Source organism: Papio anubis, chromosome 11 (genome assembly GCF_008728515.1).
Source record: "Papio anubis isolate 15944 chromosome 11, Panubis1.0, whole genome shotgun sequence".
NCBI classification, from domain to species: Eukaryota; Metazoa; Chordata; class Mammalia; order Primates; family Cercopithecidae; genus Papio; species Papio anubis.
In genome coordinates, this window is record NC_044986.1 from 25,762,816 (window position 1) to 25,775,994 (window position 13,179).

Here is a 13,179-nt window from a genome sequence, read left to right on the forward strand (position 1 = left end):
AACACTTCCGCACAGCAAAGAAAACAATGAAAAAAGTTAAGAGACAACTTACAAAATGGGAGAAAATACATGCAAGGTATGCATTCAACAGGGGATTAATAACCAAAATATATAAGGAGCTCAATAGCAAAAAAAAAAAGAAAAAAAAAAAAAAACCAGTACAATTTAACATTGGGGAAATGACTTCAATAGACATTTCTCAAAAGAAGACATACTAATGGCCACAAGAAGTGAAAAAAATTTTAAAAAGCTCAACATTACTAATCAACAGGGAAATGTAAATTAAAACCACAATAAAATTTCATCTCACTCCAGTGAGGATGGCTATTATCAAAAAGACAGAAGAGACAGGGCACGGTGGCTCACACCTGTAATCCCAGCACTTTGGGAGGCCAAGGAGGGTGGATTACAAGGTCATGAGATCAAGACCATCCTGGCTAACAGGGTGAAAACATGTCTCTACTAAAAATACAAAAAGTTAGCCAGGCCTTAGTGGCAGGCACCTGTAGTTCCAGCTACTCGGGAGGCTGAGGCAGGAGAAGGGCGTGAATCCGGGAGGCGGAGCTTGCAGTGAGCCGAGATCATGCCACTACACTCCAGCCTGGGCGACAGGGCAAGAATCCGTCTCAACAACAACAACAAAAAAGGCCGGGCACGGTGGCTCATGCCTGTAATCCCAGCACTTTGGGAGACCCAGACAGGCGGATCACGAGGTGAGCAGATTGAGACCATCCTGGCTAACACGGTGAAACCCCGTCTCTACTAAAAATACAAAAAATTAGCCGACTGACCCGAGATAGAGCCACTGCAGTCCAGCCTGGGTGACAGAGCGAGACTCCGTCTCAAAAAAATAAAAAAAATAAAAAATAAAGGCAGAAGATAAAAAAAAATGCTGGCAAGAATGCACAGAGAGGGAAACGTTCATATGCTGCTGGCAGGAATGTAAAGTAGTATAGCCATTACAGAAAATAGTACGGAGGTTTCTCAAGTAACTAAAAATAAAACTACTATATGATCCAGCAATTCCACTGCTGGGTATTTGTCCAAAAGAAAGGAAATCAGTATGTTGAAGAGATGTCTACACTCCATGTTTATTGCAGCACTATTCACTATAGTCAAGATATGGAATCAAGTTAAGTGTCCCTCAACAGATGAATGGATAAAGATAATATGGTATATATACACAATAGGATATTATTCAGCCATTAAAAAGAATGAAATCTCGTCATTTGCAGCAACACACATGGAACCTTAGGTCATTGTGTTAAGTGAAATAAGCCAGGCACAGAAAGACAAATTTCACATGTTCTTACTCATATGTGAGAGTTAAAAACATGGATCTCATGGAGGAAGAGAGTAGAATAGTAGTTACCAAAGGCTGGGAGGAGAAGAGGGGGATAAAGAGAACTTGGATAAAAATACAATTAAATAGAAAGAATAAGTTTTAGTATTCAGTAGCGTAATAGAAAATTTTCAGTTAATAATTTGTTGTATAATTTAAAATAACTAGAAGACAGGATTTATAATGTCCTCAACAAAAACAAACAAAAAGAACAAAAAGAAAAGATAAATTTTAGAGGTGATGAATGTCCCAATTACCCTCATGTGATCAATACACACGATATACAGATATCAAAATACCATAGGTGTACCCCCCAAATTTGTATAACTCACATACCAATTTTTAAAAATTTTTTTGACAAAATAAAAATTAATGCCAATTCTCAAACACTTTGAAAGAATTCAGGAAACAATTCCAAACTAATTTTATGAGGCCAGCAATATCCTAATACCAAAGTCATGCAAAGATACCCCAAGAAAATAGAACTACAGGTCAGTAACCCTGAAATATATAGTTGCAAAAATTCTCAGCAAAATGCTAGTAAACCAAATCAAGCAATACATTAAAAGGAACATACACCCCATGGCCAAATGGCATTTACTCCAGGGATACTAGGAACGCACAGTAAAGAGACTTTGTAATATAACAATACTTTTACTGTAGTTCAGATGCCATGTGGAGATCGAAGATGAGTCACCTCTCATCTAGACAGAGCAGCTAGGGTGTAGGTGATTTTGCCACTGCTCAGGCACAGTAAATATTGGGAAAACCACTGTCAAGGGTGTCGAAAACCACCGCTTTTAATGCCCTGCTTGCTTTCTCCTTCCTCTTGCACGTGTTCCTGTAGGGAAGTGCCGCACACATCTTGGTGGGCGTATCAATCAAGAAGCCTGGCCCATCATGGACACAGTGATTGGTTCAGAAACTTGTACATCACTTGAAAGAGCATAATCAGGGTTATTATCTTCATGGTTTTCTGATGGACACCTTTTTGCCTTTTAGAGCATGAGCTGTAAGATACTGGATTTGGAATTTCTAGCAGTTATCTTTCCCTCTGTGTAGAAAAGTTTATCAAAATCAGAAGAGAATAAAGCTGATATGCAGAGAGGAGCAGAAATAATTAGGACAAGGACAGAGATTACATAGATAGATGGATAGATAGATAGATAGATGATTGATAGATGATAGATAGATGATTGACAGATAGATGATTAGATAGATAGATAGATGGATAGATAGATAGATGATTGACAGATAGATGATAGATAATTGATAGATAGATGATAGATAGATAGATAGATAGATAGATAGATAGATAGATAGATAGATAAAACAACAGATAAAACGGATAGTCCTGCTTGTATCAAGCCCATATATGAAACCGTGCCTGAGAACAGATTCACCCTTGGACTATAAAATAAGGAGCTAATGAATTCTTGTTTTTTATTAGACTACCTTGAATCAGATATCAGTCATTTGGAACAAAAAGAAGCCTAATACAATTATACATACCAAGACACTATTTTAAAAATAGATGACATGGAAGTATATTGAGTCACTACCTTGTGTCCGACCTGAAGAAAGAAACAACCAAAGGTGAAAAGAGGCATCAGAGAATGTGAACTCAGGAAGCCTGGGTTTCAATCCTGCTTCACGACTTAGAATTGGTGTCTTGCTAGACAAGCCATTTAACTTCACTAAACTCCCATTTCCCTACAAATTTTTAAAAATAATGAAATGGATAATGATCATGAATGCTATAAAGGCATTATGTCCTAAGATTTTGCAAAACCAAAAAGCCACAAAGGAAAAGATAGGCATATTTGAGTATATAAAGAATAAAATGCTTTGTATATCAAAAAGCATCATAATCAAATCAAATTAAAAGTATAAGCATAATGTGGAGAAAGATTTGAAATACAAAACGTACCAATATGAGCTGAACAAGAGTAGAAGCAGAGAACGTGAGCCACCAATTCTTGAAAAAGAAATCATAATAAGTTATAAACAGATGAAATATTATCAAACTCAGTGGAAATCAGCAGAAGTTAGTAAATAATGAGATCTAGTACTGTGTCATTACACGTTTATTTAATGTAATTCTGACTGTGGAACTTAACATAAATCTTTCCTTCTCATGTTCATCTTCCCTCCAGTACTACTAAAAGTAATAGCTACAAACATGAGGGCAAGAACACTTACTTGGTAACACATGAGGAGATGTCAGTTTTCAAAAAGCACGTTTCTGACTTTTCAAAGAGCAGTAAGAATATGTATCAAATTTGGCACAATTTAGATTCGAAGTCAGAAACAGCTATACAGCACTTCTTAATCTAGATCTCTGATAGGTATTTTATATATTAATAATTTTTGCAAAGATAAAAATGCTTAACATTGAGTAACATTACAGACTTAGTAAACACAAAATAGAATAAACCCTGAAGACAAGTAGAAATAATTTACTTTAGAATTGCATGTCCTGACCCCACTCACCCTAGAATTTGGTAGTTATCTTAAAAGCAGAAGGATCTCCGTTCCTAGACATCTGCAATATAAACTTTCTTTATTTTCTTTCTTTTTTGTGGCTCAGTATTTCTTGTGCTTAGGGTACATAAGAATTACAATGGAGGGTTGTATACCCCCCAAATTACATTTTATTTATGATACTTCAAGCATGATTCATGGAACACCCTAGGACGATTTTGATTATATTTTTCCTTATGTATCAACTCTAGAATATAATTCCACTACAAGATGCAAAACCATTGTACAATTTCTCTTCCAAAAATTGGGAAATTATTTTTTAAACATTATAGTTTCAAAGGTTTGCTAGACGGGGTGTGAGTTTCCAGACACTGGCTCAGATGAACAATTAGTTACCTTTCTGGAGAGTATTTTGTTAATATCTCTGAAAATGTAAAATGTGTGAAGCTGGTAATTCTATTTCTAGCGATTTAACATAAAGAAATACTTGCACACTCATTTAAAGATGTATGTATAGTTATTCAATGCAGCAACAGCGTAAAAAAATACTGGTGTTAATGGACATGCTGCTTAAAACTCATAGATGTCGGCCGGGTGCGGTGGCTCAAGCCTGTAATCCCAGCACTTTGGGAGGCCGAGACGGGCGGATCACGAGGTCACAAGATCAAGACCATCCTGGCTAACACGGTGAAACCCCGTCTCTACTAAAAAATACAAAAAACTAGCCGGGCGAGGTGCGGGCGCCTGTAGTCCCAGCTACTCGGGAGGCTGAGGCAGGAGAATGGCGTGAACCCGGGAGGCGGAGCTTGCAGTGAGCTGAGATCCGGCCACTGCACTCCAGCCTGGGCGACAGAGCGAGACTCCGTCTCAAAAAAAAAAAAAAAAAAAACTCATAGATGTCATCACACTGTATTTAATATGAAATCACAATTTCTTAACATGTGATGAAAGTCCTGCATAATCTGGCTTTTTCTTACCTTGTCAGACTCATCTTCTGCTTCTCACCATATTTCATGCAACCATCAAATCACTGGACAACATCTAGTCATTGAATGTTCATTAATCAGGAAATGGCTAAATACTCATACTGAGGCCTGGAATATGATGCAACACAACATGAGTGTAACACTGACTTGGATGTAAATACTGAAAGATCTCCAAAGAAATGTATAGTAGATCCTCATTTATAAGTGTGTGTGTGTATATCTGTGTGTGTGTGTGTGTGTGTAAGAGTGAGGAATGGAGGGAAGCAGGGAGGGAGGGGGAGAGAGAGAGAGAGAGAGAGAGAGATTACTGTCTCATGGTTCCATGGCTTTGTTAACGGTTGTTCTCAACAGGTCTTGATAGAATACCAAAAGAAATTAAAATCCACTCTGCACATAAATTTTGTACTAAATTTTAACAAAAATATTAATAAAAATATCAAAAAGTTATCAAGTGCATCTTTGTGTAAGACACTATATGAAGCACTTTGTGTGCTTCTCCCCACTTAATCCTCACAATAGTCCCACAAAGTAGGTGGAGTCATTATCCCCAAGTTTTGGTGTGGATTTAAAATTTTAAATCATTATTGGTCGTATGCTAGTAAGTGTCAAAGTTAAGCTACAAACCCAGGTTGTGTTATTCCTGAGTCCACTGTCTTAATCACTAAACTGTCTGATACTAAGAAATGGACCTTGATGCTTGGATCTTAAAGATAGCTCACTGCTCTTTTGGTCTGTCAAAAATGACACACTGCCAGTGGCACATGAGAGAGAAAGCACCAGGCTTCTGGATTGATGTTGGAAATAGAATGATCTTACTGTCCTGCTCTTCCCTGTCAGCAGGACAAGGAACTCGGTGAACTTTCTCAGATGTTGACCACAGACGTGGTACTTTTTCACCTTGACTCCACTTTCAGAGTAGACTCACCCTCCTGAATACTCAGTCACCCTCAGAGTTACCAGAAATGAAATGCACCATAATGCATCTCCTTCCCAGCATCTGAGTTCACAGGGCAGGCCCCTGCCTTGGTCTATGATTATTCTTTGCTTTTTCTCAAGGACACGATGTCTGGAGTAGGTACTACAAACACACAGGCCTATCTGTGAATAATAACCTTATGTCATTCTTGGCTCATAGAAAGAACATGGACTTTGGTCTCACCCACATATAACCTGAATCAAATCAATATCTTTTACTTGGGTAAATTATTTAACCTCACTGATGTATCTCTTTATCTATTTGCAGATTGGAGATACAAATAAAACTCACCTACAAAGGTTGTCAGAAAAATTAGCTATTGCCATTTTTGAGTGTAAGCTGAACTACACATGTAACTGCAAGTACCTGATGATAGGTTCCTTGGATTCAGCCTATATTAAGCATGTGCTTCTAATGTTTTGACAGCTGGGGCCTTGATGAATTTGGAAAGACTGCCCCTCCCAGAGCCAGTCAATTCCTAGAAATAGTAAAAGGCTTACCTTTAAGGGAGTGCACTTTTCAAATACAAAATAACCAATCCAGAACCCACAGAACCCAACACTTTCTCTTTTAGGCTCTTACAGTCAGAGTCATTATCCACCTGCCCAAATCATCCCAGAGGCAGGTACCGTGCAACTAGGAATAACCCCTATGCCCCATGATGTACTAAAATTATTCAAACCAGCCAATCCTAAAGCTGTTTACTATATCTCACCTGTTCCTCACTGCAGAAGCCAAATTAAAGACTCTTGTCCATTTTCCCAGCTCTCTGCCTCTTGACTGACCATGGCAGTTCCCCACATGGCTCTGTGTGTTGCGGCACAGCCGCCCCTTTTGGGAACCGTAAGTAACAGATTATTTTTGCAATTACCATCATTTTCTGATCTTTTGGCTTAACCAGAACTGAATAATGATGAAACCTACATTTTAAAACATATCCTGGGGCTCAGAATCACTCATTTGATTGGTTGTTGGCATTTCACTTTGGTTCCTTACAGAGCCACTTGTTCTTCTGGTGATATACCTAATCATAGTGACTTTTCCAATTATATATCATGGACTTCCCCATTGTCTTTAGAAAACCCTATTCACATTCATAGCATATTTGCAACAGGAGAGGAAAAAAAATTATTAGTTAACAGCATTTTTCTTAACATTCCCTAGGAACAGTTTTCATATAGTCATGTGTTGCTTAACAACAAGAATATGTTGTGAGAAATGTGTCATTAGTCTATTGCATTGTTGTGCAAACATCATAGAATATATTTACATGAACCTAGATAATATAGCTTACTGTGTCCCTAGGCCATATGGTAGAGCCTATTGCTTCTAGGCTACAAACCTGTAGAGCATGTTACTGTACTAAATACTACAGGCAACTGTAACACAATGGTAGTATTTATATATCTAAACATAGAGAAGGTACAGCTAAAATATAGTATAAAAGATAAAAAATGGTATACCTGTACAGGGTACTTACCATGAACAGAGCTTGCAGGAGTGAAAATTGCTCTGGGTGAGTGAGTGAGTGAGTGGGTGAGTGAGTGAGGGCTGAATGAATGTGAAGGCCTAGGATATTACTCTACCCTACCACAGACTTTATAAACACTGTATACTTAGGCTACACTAGTTTATCTGAAAATTTTCTCTTCTTCAACAATAAATTAACTTTGATTGTAAATTTTTACTTTATAAGCTTTAACATTTTAACTTCTTAACTCTTTTGTAATAACATTTAGCATAAAACAGAAACAGTATGTACAGTTGTACAAGAATATAATTTTTCTTTTTTATTTACTTATATATATATATATTTTTGAGACAGAGTCTTGCTCTGTCACCCAGGCTGCAGTGCAGTGGCACTATCTAGGCTCACTGCAACCACCACCTCCCAGGTTCAAGCAATTCTCCTGCTTCAGCCTCCCAAGTACCTGGGACTATAGGCACACACCCCTCGGCAGGCTAATTTTTTTTTTTTTTTTTTTGCATTTTTTAGTAGAGACAGGGTTTCACCATTTTAGCCAGGATGGCCTCAATCTCCTGACCTCATGATTGTCCTGCCTCCGCCTCCCAAAGTGCTGGGATCACAGGAGTGAGTCACCATGCCCGGCCCAAGAATATTATTTTTCTTTATATTCTACTTCCATAAGATTTTTCCTATTTTTTAAGCTTTTTACTTTCAATTTTTTAAATTTGTTAAAAAGTAAGACATAAACACTCATTAGCTTCAGCCTACACTGGGTCAGGATCATCAATATCACTGTCTTCCACCTCCACATCTTGTCGCATTAGAAGGTGTTCAGCAACAATAACACACGGACCTGTCAACTCCGATGATTACAATGCTTTCTTCTGGAATCCCTCCTGAAAGACCTCTCTGGGGCTCTTCTTGAGGAGATGTCAATCTTTTCTGAAGTATGTTCATGTTGGTTTGCTTAGTTTGTTTCTTTTTTAATCATAGATTTGCTTGTAAGCAGCTAATGCACCATGACCTTTCGGTGTTGGTGGTCCATGTTTTTAAACTTTTTAAGGAGCTTGTTGAGGTCTGCAAGAGCTTATACTAAACTCTTCATTGTGGATTTTTTTTTTAAGGGTTATTCTGCTCTTTCTTCTCCTGCACTCTCCTTTCCTCTTGCCTCTTATTCAGCAATGCATTCCTATTCCACTTCCACATTCATGAGTCAGTTCCTTAGGAACCACCTCTAGGAGCTCCTCTATATCATCCTTGTCCACACCCAGGTTAAAGTTACTTGCTATCTCAATCACAGCCTTTTCAATTTTTACAACCCTCTCACTCTTGGCAAATTCTTTGTAGTCATGAGCAAAACTCTTGAATATTTTCTTCCAGATGCCATTCACACATCCCTGGCTGATATCACCCCAAGCCCAAGCAAGATTCTTGATGCAATCATAGATGTTGTAATCCTGCCAGAATTGCATGAGTGTCTTCCTCAGTTGCAGCAACAGCCTTAGCAACAGTCCTACTCGGGCAATAAGCCTTAGAAATCACTATGACTCCTCGACCCACTGTTTGGGTCAAAGAATTGGCATTTGGAGGGAGATATGTCACTTTGGTATGAGGAGGAAGATCACCAATAAAGGAGGATGTGCAGGAGCATTCTCAACAATAAGCAAAATCTTGAAAGTGTGTTATTTTCCAAAGAGGACTTCTCCATTTTGCTGACATAGCAATTCAGGAGGGAATTTTGGAAAAGGAGCTGACTGATCCATCACTTCTTATTGCTCTGGTTGTACACTGGCAATGTGTTCTTACTGATGTGCTTGCAGGCTCTGTAATGCTCACCGTGCCAGACCACAAAGGGCTCAATGTGTAATATACAACACTACCTTCCAAATATGACTGTTATCCTATCCTTAGAGAGCTAGAAATTTGGCATTGACTTGGCCTTATGGATGAAAGTCCCTTCATGCATTCACTTCCAGAATAGAGAGATTTCAGCCATACTCCAGATTTGCTTCGGCAAGTAAATTTTCTCCACGATTAGCTTATCTAGAATTGACCAAAATTTTTCAGCTGCCTTCACATCAGCACTTAGAAACTCACCAGTTACTTTCATATTAGGTAATGAGTAATGATTCTTGAATCATTTAAACCACCCAGACCTAGTAGTAAATTCAACAGCATAGTCAAGTCAAACCTTTTCTTTCATCATTGCAAACAACTTTTTGCTTTGGTCGTGATTATCATGGTGATGAGAGGAGTACACTTCTGTGTCTGGCCTTCAATCTACATCATTAGAAGTTCCTCCATATCTGACATAAATATCAGGCCCTTCCCAAATTTTTGTTAGTCTCGTTGCCTTCAGTGAAGCAGATTGTCTCAGAGCTTCCATCACTTATTTCTTGTACTTTAAGATCATAGTTACAGTGGAATGAGATCTGTCTGATTGGTGAGCAGTAATCATCATTGACGTTCCACCTTTGTAGTTCTTAATCACTTCTCATTTTGTTTTCAGGTCAATCACTTGATGTAGCTTCTTATGGCAATATTAGCAGTGGGCTTTTTATATTCAGAGGCCATGATGAACAAAATAAGATGAGATTAAATCAAGCACAAAAGAAAATGATGTAATTAAGAGACACAGTAAATAGGAGATATATGATCCTGCTGCTAGAATAACACAGCATGCTGTTTTTAAGTAAGCTTTATTTTAATAAGTAGAAGGAGCATATTCTAAAATGACAGAAAAAAGTCCCTACATATATCAGTAACATAGCTGTTTATTATCATTACTTAGTATTATGTACCACACAAAATTGTATGTGCGACATTTTATATGACTGGAGGCGTAGTAGATTTGTTTATGCCAGTATTAGCCACAGATGTGTGACTAATGCATTGCACTACAATATTATAATGGCTAAGACATCACTGATAGAAAGTTTTCAGCTTTGTTATGATCTTATGGTACCGTCATGGTATATCATCAACCAAATCATTGTTATGTGGCACAGGACTGTATATGGAACAAATTCTCCTTGCAATATAGTTTAAAATAACTTCAGAAGAAATTCCTATTATTCAACACTAGTTTGTAACCAATATCGTATTATTTTTACTCGGTAAAGCACATCATGTACATTTTTTTCGTTTAGTCATTGTGGTAACAAGCTTATTATTTCCACTTTCTAGATGGAGGGCATTAAGTTCAGAGAGACTATGACTCACCAGTAGCAAAGCCAACATTAGAACGCTGGTCTACATCGTCTGCCTCTTGTATTCCTTCCTTCCTATAACATTGTGTCCCATGAAAGGCATTACTTTTCATGATGGGGTAGAGATAATAATGATAATGATAATGATGGAATAATGTTTGTTCCAAGTGTTTTATGTCTAACACTTTTATTTTTATTTCTGCAAAAAAGCCTTTACTTTATGCCCAAACATAAATAAGAGGTCATGTTTCATGATCTAGAAAAGAGAAATTGTTATTCCAATATTTGCCTAGGCTATTTTCCTCCACACAATGAAATATTTTTCTATGCTGTTTTCTTAACTGTAAATAAGGTTACAAGAGGGAGTATTCAACCAAAACAATTATAATTGGCTACAAACATAATCCAATAACCTCATTTCACCCATATTGTTAAGAGAGTTAATTGGACCTGCACAGCTACCAGCTAAATGTGTTGCTGTAGGCAAACAGTGAATCCAATTTCCTCCATAAACATAGCTCTGCCAAAGTGGAGTACATGAAGGGCAAAGGAGAGAGGATTCTAGGGTGTAAGCTACAAAGATCATCCATTTGCTTCCAGTTATCTGATCTTACCAGTTCAGAAAGAAGAGAGAGAATATTTATTTATGTATCTATCATCTATATATCTTTTTAATAGAAGCAAATAAACAGAAAGAAATAATAACTTGAGTTACAAACAAGCTTAACTCAAATCAGCAGAAAGGAGCTCCCCTTCTTTCTTCCCCAGACATCTACTAAACATTGCACCTAATATAATATCTTTATGTGTTAATCTAGAGGAGAGGGGTGTTTTTGTCCCCATAATTGCTTTTTTTTTCGGTCTTCTGGGCACATCAACATGTTTTTTTATCTTTAACAACTCAGAATATAGTAAGACTTTTTAAAAACGTCTTGCTGGCTTAGTAGTGTTGCCATTCAGGTCAGTAGTAACCTCATCAGAGGCCTTAGAAAGACATACATGTGTATGGATTTCTGTTCTCACTGAATTCCTCATTCACAATGCAACCTGGGAAAGTTAGGGAGCATTTTTACGTCTTTCTTTGTTTGCCCCAAAAGAGAGTCATAATTGTGTCTTTCTTTTACTCATGGGGCCAAGAAAAGATTAAATGTGAATGGATTCTTAAAGTTTAAAATACACACAGATGTGAGAAAGTATTCAACAAATAAATTCAGCCAACAACAATGTAAATCAGTATAAAAGAGAAAATTTATCTTACTTCCAAATTCAAGTGATTTTTTCAATCTCTTAGGACCTAAGTTATGTCTCAACAGCGAATTTCCAGGAAAGTCTCTCCCCTGAGTGTTTTCTGATGATATTTTAATAATTCAGATTTTAGGTGTTGTGGCTTTTAAATCCCTTTATAATTAGGGCTCTTACCAGATTCAAATGGCCTGTCATTTTAGTTAGTCCAAATTAGTAAGCTTATATGTCAGCCACTTTTATGGTCTGAGTTGACAAGCCTCCAAATTGGAAATTTATGTTCATAAACTCCATTTTCTTTTGGAAAATAACGCATTTTCCTCTGTACATTTTATTAACAACCTCTGCTTTCCAAGATGTTCCTTAAATGAAGAAGAGGAGAAAGAGGATACTGGTCCCTCCAAGCTCTGTGTTAGACCACTTACAAACGCTAAGAGTTTGAGCTTTCCTTTAACATATTATGCAGTGTTCAGTTACCCATTTGTGTCTCAGAAAAGAAACCATCCCCTTGCTTGCTTTGGGGATCTTAAATCTACAATGTACTTTGTAAAATTAGTGTTCAACCTTATATTTGCCAAATCTCTCCCTATTTATGTGTTTCTCAACAGTGCACTCAGCATTATGATATAAGCAGCAGGAGTCAAAACTAAGGTAATCTTAGTTGTTAGTGTACCAATAATTGTCGTTATAAAAGATTTATGGAGCTTAAAGTTCTGTAGGGGAGATGAACCATGAGCCCAAAACAGTTAATGAACAATGCAAAACAGTGTATCATTAAGGAAAGAAATTTGTAAACCTATTTGTCAAACTTATAGTAATGGAGAAAAGATAGAATACAAAATTCAGTAAAAACTTTTTGGAGGTGAGACATGAATTGAGGCTGGTGCTGCAGAAAGAGGGGTGGCTGGGATATAAATAGAATAAAATGTGAGAAAAGAACTTCCAGATTGGGTTTCAATGAGGGACCACAGTGCATAGTTATCGATGCATTTGGGTGAGTATAGCACACAACTCTTTTTTATCTTTTTCTTTAAATGAAGGTAAATTCATGCATGCGAATGATTTGGAATTTTCCTGGTTTATGTACCCTCAATGAACATGTAAGTGTTTTGTCTGAGTTCAATTCTCTTCTTGGCATAGAAATCTACTTCTTGAAGTACTCCTCCCTAGCTCAAGTTATAATGTCTAAGATCTTTTTTTTTTTTTTCCCAAAACCCTACTGAATATATAAAACTGCTGGTGATATTTGATTGGTTCAGGATAGGACTCTGACTTTACCTCAACAAATGAGTCACCTATCAAAGATTTTTTTTAAATCTTGGAACAAGGGAAATCATTAGATCAGTTTCTCCCTATGATCTGTAAGATGTGAAAGGCAGATGCTCTCAAAAATCATGTGTTTGGTCAAGAAGAAAGCTGCTATGACGTAGCAGAGAAAAATGAGGTTGACACAGAGGGAAATGGGGATGAGG

At 37.2% G+C, this 13,179-nt stretch overlaps 1 long non-coding RNA gene across 6 annotated transcripts in view; it reads right to left on the reverse strand.

The window, feature by feature from the left end:
• Positions 1-13,179, reverse strand: part of LOC110744168 — a 65,027-nt gene that overhangs the window by 33,206 nt on the left and 18,642 nt on the right. For 3 of the 6 annotated variants that reach the window (XR_004176896.1, XR_004176899.1, XR_004176895.1), the window contains 2 exons: positions 6,504-6,619; positions 4,804-4,920 (listed from right to left, as the gene is read on the reverse strand). The exons of the other annotated variants lie outside the window; for them this stretch is intronic. This is a non-coding gene — a long non-coding RNA (uncharacterized LOC110744168). The remainder of the gene's footprint in view (positions 1-4,803; positions 4,921-6,503; positions 6,620-13,179) is intronic. 6 annotated transcript variants of the gene reach the window in all.